At 53.3% G+C, this 10980-nt stretch overlaps 1 pseudogene; it reads right to left on the bottom strand.

Moving 5' to 3' along the window:
* Positions 1–8301: 8301 nt before the first annotated feature.
* LOC145539948 (5S ribosomal RNA) lies at positions 8302–8417 on the bottom strand (annotated as a pseudogene).
* Positions 8418–10980: the final 2563 nt, after the last annotated feature.

Here is a 10980-nt window from a genome sequence, read left to right as displayed (position 1 = left end):
AGAGGTGAGCATGAGTAGAAAGGGAGGAATTAAGAGGGGAGAGAGAGATCTGGGCAGTATCCTGTTCCTGAAGTGTTCTCCGGTACCCAGAACACCCTCAGAGATTCACAGAATTGGGTTGAGAAGAGAAGGAGGAGGGTGGGAGATAGAGGTTCCCTGAGGGAGAAGAAAGAGCATCAATAGGGGGAGAGAGTGATCAGGCCAGTGATCACACTCCTGAGTAAAAATGGGTTCTAAAGATTGGGTTCTTAAATGTACAAAGTTGATATCAAATATGTAAAACAAAGATTAAAAATCTAGAGTAGAGGTTAGACTCTTATAAAACTTACAATCTAAAAAAGAAAAAGAAAAAAGAAAAAAAGGAAACAGTGCAAAAAGAAAAAAAAACAGTAAAACAGTAAAAAAAAGAAACAGTAAAAAAATGTAGAACAGGAAAAAAACATTAAAAAAAAGAAAACACAAAAGGTATAAGATATATGTATGTAGTTTGCTTCAAAAATAGGGTTTTGTGTTTTTTTTTTGCAAGTTAATAGTGGGTTATGAAAATGAAAGTTAAAGGTGTAATAGAGGACTTGAAGAAAAAGGAAAGAAGAGAAAAAAAAATTTTTTTAAATTAAAAAAAAATTAAAAAAAAAAAAAATAATAGTAAAAAATATATATATCCCGGACTTTCTCTGGAGCTGTTGTGAGCAGTGTGGGATCTGCTCAGTTTTAGATAGATCCTTATTCCTGCTTATACTTTTCAAGATCTGTAGGTCCTTTTCAATGCAGTCGGTATTAACTACAGGGATCTTAATCTGTTGGCCTGTCCCTTCCAAAGCGCTTCCCTCTGTTTATTTGGCTTCTGTTTGGAGATCTCTTCAGTATCTAATTTCCGCCCTGCAACAAAGCGGTGGAGGTGATCTCTCTAGGTTCGCTTGTTCAATCGTGCTGTGGGGAGGAAGGAACACTGCAATTCTGGCGTGTGTGTGGTAAGCTCGCAGTGTCTCGGCCGCACTAGGTTCGCCCCCGCTCACGGCATGTGTGCTTTCCCCGTCTACCCTGCTCAGGCTTCAGGTTACTCGGCCGGGGAGCGGGCCCTGAGCTGCGTGCACTTCCCAGGTCTAAGCCGCTCAGGTTCAGGCTCCCGGTTACTCCACAAAGGCGCAGACTCGGTTTCGCCCGCGGCTTGTGCCGTTCACGGTCGGAGCTGCCCAGGCGGCCAGGAGTTTGGCGAGGGCGCTCTCCCCTGTTGGGGCGGTGCGGCTTATCACCTCCCTGGTCCCCGCCTCGGTTTACGGGCGCGCCCGGCTCCGGTGTGCTTTGTGTCGGTTCTGGGGAGCTGGTCTCTGGCTGCGACCCTCCCGGCGGCTGTCGACCCTCCGGGATCTCAGGCAGTCTTTGCTTAGAAACTGGGAGCCTGTTTGCAGTTTGGTAGGGGGTGCCCTCTCTGGAGCCGAGTTTGCCCCTTTCCGGCTCTGGCGGGCCCCGCCTGCCCGCTGTGTCCGGCGGGGGATGGGGCGGTCCGCAGCCGGCTAGCTCTCCTCTGGTATCGCTCAGTCCTTTGTTCTGTGAGCGGGCTGGCAGTGCCTTAGAGTTGGGCTTTTCGCGGGATAGTTCTCTCTCTCTCTCGCTGTCCCACAGTTTAGGTTACTATCTCACGTTAGCTCCCTCAGATTGCCCTCGGGGCACTCGGGCCCGGTCCTTACCCTAGGCAATGCCGCCCGCTCCTCTACGTTCAGCCCCCACTTGCTGGTGGCGGATGATGCGAGCGTCTGGAGTTCTTTGCTGGGAGTTGCTTTAGGCACATAATCTCTTTTGAAGATAATGCGCAGTTTTTGTGGAAGCCTGACGTCCTCAGCCAGCCTTCAGAAGTAGTTTTGTGAAGTTTGGTCAGTGTTCAGATGTTCTTTCGATAAATTTGTGGAGGAGAGAGTGGTCTCCCCGTCCTATTCCTCCGCCATCGTAGCCCCGCTCTCAGAATTCAAGAATCTTACAGTCCTTCACAGGTGGGAGGGGCAGGTTGTCTTTCTGAGGCAGGCCGTTAGGGATACCCACAGTATCCTCAAGATACAGGCTAAAGTTGCAGAAGCAGACCCGGTGTTAATTCAAAATTAACCGTTCTGGTTACAGACTGATTTTCCTAGCACCCTCTCCATCACTGATTTTCTGTGGAGTGTTTGACAATGGCCATTCTGACAGGTGTGAGGTGATATCTCATTGCAGTCTGGATTTGCATTTCTCAAATAACTAACAATGTTGACATAACTTTCTGTGATTTTCTTTTTAAAGGGTGTGAGTGAAACTTACCTCTTGCCAATGACTTCTTGAACATCTGCCTTGTTTAGAATTGGTTCTGGACGAACACTCCTGGAATGTTTCTTGAGGACAGCTGCTGTTTCCTCACAACCCCGCAGCCCTTGTGAAGACTAAGCGCCCGTGAGCACAGCCTTTGACGTTGTTGTTAGGGAAAACAGTCACAAGCACTTCTTCCTGTCCCTTTTTTCTGTTTCTTTTTTTCCCTGGAATTTCATTTTGATCTTATATTGAAGTAGAGCTGATTTCCAGTGTTGCGTTTGTATAAGGTTTACAGGAATTTCGGTCCCTCACAGCAGCTGTCTACCAGCTTCAGGTGGAGCCGCTGTTGAGGCCTCTTCCTGCCTTGTTGGTGCTGACGATGAGGAAGCACAGAGCAGAACACGTTTCAAGTCCTCCTGTGACCTGCGCTGGAATCAGTGTTTGTCTTCCAAATAAAAGGAAGGCAGTTCCATACTCCTCTCAGTAGTGATTCTTACCATTACATCCCATCGGCACCATAGAAGTGCTCCCTTTTCTCTATGTCTTCTTCGGTATTGATTCTTTGTAGGCCCAGGATGGCCTTTCAAAGGTGCACAGTGATCCCTTGTTGGGTTTTGATTGCACGTCTCAAACAATTCGTGATGTGCAGCACGTTTTCACGTTTTTTTGTTTTAAACAGTGTGTGTGGAACTCACCGTGGAAATTTTCTTCTTCACAGTCTGCCCGGTTTGTAATTATTTTCGATTATTTACCCACGGACATTTTGAAGGTGCCAGCATCCTTCAGAGCCCAGCAGCCTTGTGACTGTGAACCGCCCGTAAGGCTGGGTCCCTGGCCTCGCCACCCTCTCTTAGGGCCCGTGGCGCCGTCTCCATGGAAGCAGGGGGTCAGCTTGAGCCCAGCCTTCCTCTCTGCACGCTTCCTCTTTCTCTCCCAGCGACGGTGACCGTCGAGCTGTGCCGGAGCAACCCGGCCGGGAGCGTGCTCCCTGGACGGCCGAGAAGCGGGAGCGCGCGGGCCCCTCAGAAGCGGGGACCGCGACCGCGAGCCGGGGTCTCCTCCGGGCGCCGTGCCCACGCCCTGCTCACCGGGGTTATCGCCGGGCTTGGTGGTGGACGCGGCCCCGGTATCGAGATTTCATGGGTAGAAGTCATTCATTTGTTTCCTGCAAGAAGAAGGTCACCTTCTACTTTGTTTGGGAGATCCCCTTTTTAATAAAGAAAAATGCCAAGCTTTAATTTTATAGTCAGGATTACGTTGCGTACACGTATACAGTAATCGTAAAGATCAAGAGACAGAGCAGAATGAGCGGACACCCAGGAGCGCCTTCTCCGGTCGCAGCCCGCTCCCCCCGAGGTCACCGTCCTCCACCTCTGCCCCGGTGGTCTCGTCCACGAGCTCCCCACGGGGCGCAGCCCCGCCTGTGCACACAGGTATGGACTCTGCACCCTCAGGAGCCAGACCCACCTCTGTGTGCGAGGTGCTGTGCGTGCTGCTTGGCCCCCTGGGAGGCTCAGCCATGTGTCCCTGATTCTTTCATCTGGGGGGTATAATTTTTTAAAGATAATTTTTATACGCTGACTAACTTTAAACAGAAACTGACTTGACGGCTCTGGAGCATTCCCTCCTCTGAGCAGGCACGCTTCATCTCTACGTCGCTCAAGACGTCCTTCAGGTTGCTTTTGGGTCTGGCTCCTGAGGGTACAGAGTCAATACCTGTGTGTCCTGCCGCGGAGCTCGAGGGTTTGTGTTCAGGTCGGAGCAGCACTGTGGGCCACATGTGCTCAGAGAGGCCGGATAGGTTCAGAAGTGGTCACACCCCTGCGGCACCAGGCTTCCCATTGCCCCGTGTCCTCCTGGTGTCTGATCCTGTGATTTTCCTGTCTGCCAGTCTGGCAAGTGTATGCATAGCTTATTCTTTTGGTTTAAATCCCTAGATTGTTAGGAAAGTTGTACATCTTATTGCATTTATGGACTATTTTCTGTTTTTAGGTTTTAAAAATTTGTGGTCACATACACGTAACATTTGCCATCTTAATGCCTGTTGAAGTGTGCATTTCAGGGCCCATCACACTGATGTGCAACCATGACCGCTCTCTCCAGAACTACTTCTATCTTGCAAAACCAAGACAGTCCCCACGAGACACTCAGTCCCCGTTCCCCTCCCTCAGCCCCTGGCACCCACCGTCCTGCTTTCTGTGTCTATGGAGCCAACTGCTCCAGGGCCTTGTCTGAGTGGACTCAGACATCACTTGTTCTTCCGTGTCTGGCTTATGTCACTGAGCATAAAGCCCTCAGAGTTCACCCACGCTGTAGCCTATGTCAGAACCGCAGAATTTATTTAGGTTTTTTGATCTGGCCTTTCTGATCAATGTGAGGTGATACCCCATTGTACATTTGATTTGCCTTTCTCTGAGAATTAGTGATGCTGAGCATCTTTTCTTGTGCTCTATGGCCATCTCTATGACATTTTTGGAGAAATGTGCTTTTAGATCATCAGCTAATTTTTTATTGGATTTTTTTTTATATTGAGCTGTTTAAGTTGTTTGTATGTGTTGGGCATAAATTCTTTGTAAATATTTTCCTTTGCAAGAATTTCTTTTTCCATTCTGAGGGTTGTATTTTTCTTTCACTGATGGTTTCCTTCGCTGTGCAAATACTTTTTAACATTAGGTCCCATTTGTTTATTTTTGGTTTATTTTTCATGATTCTATGAGGTGGATCAAAAAAGAACTGCTGCATTTGATGTCATAGTGTGTTCTGCTTTTTTCCTTAAGAGTTTCATCGTATGTGTCCTTTTATTTAGATCTTTAATCTATTTGGAGTTTATTTCTGTATATGGTATTAGGGAGCGTTCTAATTTCATTGATAAGGAACCTGCACGGTGTCCTCCACAGTGGCTGCTCCAAATTTCCGTTCCCAGCATCATCGGTGTAGGCGGCTCCCTTTCTCTACACCCTCTCCAGCATTTATTGCTTGGAAAGTTTCCACGCGTGGCCATTCCGACGGCTGTGAGGTGATACCTCACTGAAGTTTTGATTTACATATCTATCATATTTAGTGATGTTGACATCTTTGCATGTGATTGTTAAAATTTGATTTATTTAGTTTATTTGGAGGCTAATTACTTTACAATATTGTGGTTTTGCCATACATCAACATGGATCAGCTACGAGTGCTGCATGTGGTTTTTTAAAACAGTGTGAGTTAAACTGACTTTTTCAAATTTCCTCTTGAACGCCTGCTCTGTTTTTTTAATATTTTTCTGATGACCTCCCCTAGGACATTTCTTGAGGGCAGGTGTTTTTCACTTACAGCCCGCTGGCCTGGTGAATATTAAGTGCCCATGAGCAATGGTGGAGAAGGAAATATCAACTCACTCCAGTGTTCTTGCCTGGAGAATCCCATGGACAGAGGAGCCTGGCGGGCTATGGTCCATGGGGTCTGGAGAAGTCGGACACGACTGAGTGACTCATACACAGTACCCTACATGAGCAATGGTTTCAAAGTTGTCGTTATGGGAAATGGCCACAAGGTGGCAGCATGTTAGTGCCCAGTGCTGGTTACTGGGGCAACCAGAGCCTTAGGGAAAGTCCTGTTCCTGGGTTGCTAGTTACAGTGGGAAGCGCCAGAAGAAACACCCAAGGCTTCTGTCCCATTCTGTCTTCCTTCCTTAGCCCTATCCCCTGGACACATCCCAGTTCCTGGAACACCACTGTGTGGAGGGTTCTGTCATCCATAGTGGGGCGACCCTAAGGAAGGAAGATGGAGGTGGGAACCCCATCACCAGGAGACGTCGAGCCCAGGGGGCTTTTCCAAGCTCTTCTGGGCCAGCGGTGCCACCGTCCTTTGGGTGTATTAGGCGGAGTTTCACTTCAGGAGGACCTATCTCTGTTCCCCTCAGTCCCAAGACAGGCCACCCACGGGACCCAGGCCTGCCCAGGCCACTGACGCCCGAGCGGAACAGAGTCAGCGTTCTCTTCCTGTAACCTGTGTTTTGTATTGGCATATAGGTGACTTACAGTGTTGTAGAGTATGTTGTTTGTTTCAGGTGGACAGCAGCGTGACTCCCTCATGCATGGCCGTGAACGTGTTCCTTTTGGGGTTTTCTTCCAGTATAGTTTATTATGCAGTGTTGAGTAGGGGTCCTTGTCTTTAGTGGGTTCTTGTTGATCATTTTATAAAGAGTCGTGGGTGTATGTTCATCGTACCTGCGAGGGCCGCCGAATGGCTGTTTGTCTGAGAGCGATGGGGTGCTGGGGGCCGGGGGCTAAAGGAGAGGGGAGGCAAAAAGCCTAAAGCACCCGGTATTCCCAGGCAGTCTCCCATCCAAGTACTAACCAGGCCCGATCCTGCTTAGCTTCTAAAATCAGAAGACATCGGGTGCCTTTAGGGTGCTATGGCCATAGGTGGAAGCAATTGCCACCAGGCACCCAAAGAGCCCTGCGCCAGGCCTCCCTTTCGCTCTGTCCTGCCGGTCCGGCCAGCCGGCCACACCTCTCCACCGGGTGCGCAGTGCACTTGAGCCACACTACAGGGGAATGGACTCCTGCCGGCCAGGGCCAGTAGCCCAGCGGCTGGCCGACGCCGCCCTGCCCCGCACACTGCCCCCCACGGCCAGCACTCGTCTGGCCCTGCCTGAGGACCCGGAGGGCTTTCGGGACCACGAGCAACCGGCATGGGATGCCTGTCGGGGCTAGGGGGTGGGGTGAGGTGAGCGGAAGTCTCCGCGCTCTCCCAACCTGGGCCTCCCCTTCGCCCTACCAAGGCCCCCATTACCCCACGCCGCCTGCCAAGCACAAGACCTTCCTGAGAGAGCAGACGAGCAACAGGCAGGCACACGGAGAGACACACAGACACTGGCACGCACCCACACCAACTGAGACGGCCGGCCGGTGCAAGCTCTTTAGCCAGAGCCAGAGCCATAGCACCTGTGAGAGGCCAGAGCCAGAGGAACGGATGGTCGGCCGGCTGTCAGGAGACACAGAGGCAGAAAGAGACAAAGGTTCAGAGACAGACTCGAAGACGGCGAGAGGGAGTTGCAGGCAGACAGACACGCTCGCACACACACACGTACACGCACAAACACACACACACAGGGAGGCAGAGACAGAGAGAGGAGACACAGAGCGACGGACAGAGACACGGAAAACGGGAGACACATACGGAGAGAAGATGGCATACGATCCGAGACAGACACACTGGCACAGACCATGACACACCTCAGAGAGAGGCCCTGCAGAAGAAGCAGCTTCCCTAAGGAAGGGAGTGTCAGCCTTGTGCTGGGCCCCGGCTAGACGGGGTGCTCTGGGGCTGACAGTCACCAGTGGGGTCCCCAAGAATTCCTCGCAGCGGAGGTCTCAAAGGTCCCCTTCGGCTTGTCTACCTAAGGCAAGACCCAGCCCCCGCCCCCAGGCCAGAGGGTGAGTGTGTGAGTGTGTGTGTGTGTGTGTGTGTGTGTGTTGGTGGCGAGGGTGTGGTCGGGCCAACTGGGGGCCCGGTGGTGGATACCCAGAATGGAGGGGGGAGGGTGTGGAGGCCGGGGGTTGGGAAGCCTATGTGGTCCTCTTGCTGTCTCTCTCTCCTTTCTCCGTCTCCCTTACCTGGGGATTCTGGCTCTTGACCTATCTCGGCGGAGGCGTGTGTCTGTGTGTGTGTGTGTGTGTGTGTGTGCGTGAGCAAGGATGGGGCTGGGGCTGGGGGTGGGGCAGCCCCCGGGATTGCCTGAGGCGTGCCAAGGGAGCCCCAGACTGAGACCTGATGGTCATCTGGTTTCCTGGAAGCGGAATGCAGAGGGGCTCGCAGGCCGCGCGGAGGCAACCCAAGTCTGGTGGAAGTCAGGGCCTGGCTGTCCACCCGGGGAGGGGCTGGGGATGTGGGGACCCAAGAGTTTCGACGCCTCTGCCTGCGAGGGCCGCCAGCTGGCTGGCTAGCTGTCCGGCCGGCCGTTCATCTGGATGGCAGGCGACCCCTTGAGCACAGTGGGGTGCGGGGGGCCAGGGGCTAATGGAGAGGGGAGGCAAAAGCCTACAGCACCTGGTATTCCCAGGCGGTCTCCCATCCAAGTGCTAACCAGGCCCGACGCTGCTTAGCTTCGGAGATCAGAGATCAGGTGCGTTCAGGGTGCTATGGGCATAGATGGAGGTGGCTACCGCCAGGCATCCTAAGAGCCCTGCGCCGCGCCTCCCTTTCAATCTGACCTGCCTGCCGGTCAGGCCAGCCGGCCACACCTCTCCAAGGGCCGCGCTCTGTACTTGAGCCGCTCGACCCGCGATAGGACTCCCGCTGGCCAGGGCCGGCAGCCCGGCGGCCGGCCAACCGACGCCGCCCCGACCGCGCACACCACCACCCCCGGCCAGCACAAGCCTGGCCCGGCCGGGGCCCTGAGGGCTTCAGGGACCCCGAGCGGTGGGCCGGGCGTGCGTGGGAGGGCTTGGGGGGTGCGGTGAGGGGCGCGGAGGTCTCGGAGCTCTCCCATCCTGAGCCTCTCCAGTCCCGCCCCCTCTTGGCGGTGCCCCACCCAATCCCGTTCGCTGCTCAGGGCCACGTGGCCCCTGAAGTGTCTGGCTTTGGGCCGCCACGGCCAGAGGTCCTCTGAGCCTCCTGCAGGCCTACGCACAGCCCAGCCAGGGCCCTGAGCGCCCATCCTGCCTGGAACCTGCCTGGTGCCCAAACCCACCGGGAACCACCAGCACGGTCGACTGGATCACGTCAGCACCGCCCCTTCACCCTATCGAGCCCCCTTCTTTGCCCCCATGCCTCCCGCCAAACACAGGACCTTCCTGAGAGAGCAGACGAGCGACACGCAGGCACACGGACAGACACACAGACACTCGCACGCACCCTGGTCAAGTGAGACAGCCGGTCGGCGCAAGCTCGTCAGCCAGAGCCATAGCACCTGTGTGAGGCCGGGGCCAGAGGAAGGGACCGGAGGCCGGGTGTCAGGAGAGACAGAGGCGGAAAGAGACGAAGGTTCAGAGACAGACTCGAAGACGGCGAGAGAGAGATGCAGGCAGACAAATAGAGAAGTGAGATTCCCTCATGCCAAGTGACAAGGCCAGAAAGAAGGAAGTCGTTTCACTTGGGTTCAAATACCTGTTCTCCAAGTCAATCAAGTTTCGAAAATGAGATTAGCAATCCAAACCAAAACCCCGAAGTGGTTACCCATCCCCGCCCCTTTGACCTCTGTCCCAAAGTGCCCCTCCCACACCGCCTCCTTACACAGTCCCAAGGCATTCAAGAGTTAGCCGGCCTGGCTGCTCCATCTGTGGTCCCCCCGAAGGAACATCTAAAAAAGCGACCGACAGGCCATCGGCCCCCGACAACCAAGCAGCTATCCAGTCAGCCGGCCCCAGTGTAGGAGCTTAGGGGGCAACTGGCAGGGACTTGTTGCCAGACGGGGCCCATCCTAGTGCCCATTTCTCCGCTCAGTCACCGGCGCGGACAGGAGAACGGACCCGCCAACGCTTCTTGAGAACGTCCCTGGGTGAGGTACGAGGGACGGCCAGACGGGAGGGAGGGGACGGGAAGGATTCTTGACTCCCCACCCACGGGGCAGCGGAATGCACTCCCATCCGAGGCGGACCGCAGGGCAACGTCAGGCAGTGTGAGCACCTGCCCCAAGAAATAACTGGCCATCATCCCCGTGCCTGTCACCACCTGTGGGCCTGCTAGGAGAAACCCCTTTGTGACTCTGATGACGGTTCTTTTGCCAAGAGCAACGTTCAGCAACGGGACAAATAAACAGACCTTCATTTGAAAAAACGCATTCATATTGCGGCACAAAAGCAAAAGCTCGCACTTGTCACCCACATAACCGCAACCAACAAACTTGACGCATATGGAAAAGAAAACGCAAATGGCAGAGAACAACAGGTCGATCTGGCGGCTCGGTCCGCCGAGGCCAACTCGACCCCGGAAGGCAGATTGATCCGAGAGCCCGCTCAGACGAGGCCGAGTGGGCCCCGGTTGGTGGTCGATCCACTGGTCCTTCCATCCAGAGGCCAAGTGGGCCCGGGCCGGCTGGCCAACCCGCCAGGCCCGCTGCCCAGAGACCAAGTGGAACCAGGAGGCTGAGTGGACCCTGGCCAGCTGGTCAACCCACGGGGTCTGCCGCCCGGAGGCGGAGAAGGGAATGGCAGACCACGTCAGTATTCTTGCCTTGAGAACCCCATGAACGGTATGAAAAGGCAAAAAGATAGGACACTGAGAGATGAACTCCCCAGGTCGGTAGGTGCCCAATATGCTACTGGAGATCAGTGGAGAAATAACTCCAGAAAGAATGAAGGGATGGAGCCAAAGCAGAAACAACACCCAGATGTGGATGTGACTGGTGATAGAAGCAAGGTCTGATGCTATAAAGAGCAATATCGCATAGGAACCTGGAATGTTAGGTCCATGAATCAAGGCAAATTGGAAGTGGTCAAACAGGTGATGGCAAGAGTGAATGTCGGCATTCTAGGAATCAGTGAACTAAGATGGACTGGAATGGGTGAATTTAACTCAGATGACCACTATATCTACTTCTGAGGGCAGGAATGTTCAGAAGAAATGGAGTAGCCATCACAGTCAACAAAAGAGTCCAAAATGCAACATTTGGATGCCATCTCAAAAACGACAGAATGATCTCTGTTTGTCTTTCCCATTCTATTGTTTTCCTCTATTTCTTTGCATTGATTGCTGAGGAAGGCTTTCTTATGTCTC

This window comes from Giraffa tippelskirchi, chromosome 2 (assembly GCF_054371585.1).
Source record: "Giraffa tippelskirchi isolate mGirTip1 chromosome 2, T2T-mGirTip1v1.2.pri, whole genome shotgun sequence".
In the NCBI taxonomy this organism is placed as follows: domain Eukaryota; kingdom Metazoa; phylum Chordata; class Mammalia; order Artiodactyla; family Giraffidae; genus Giraffa; species Giraffa tippelskirchi.
This window is presented reverse-complemented; position numbering and strand designations above follow the sequence as displayed.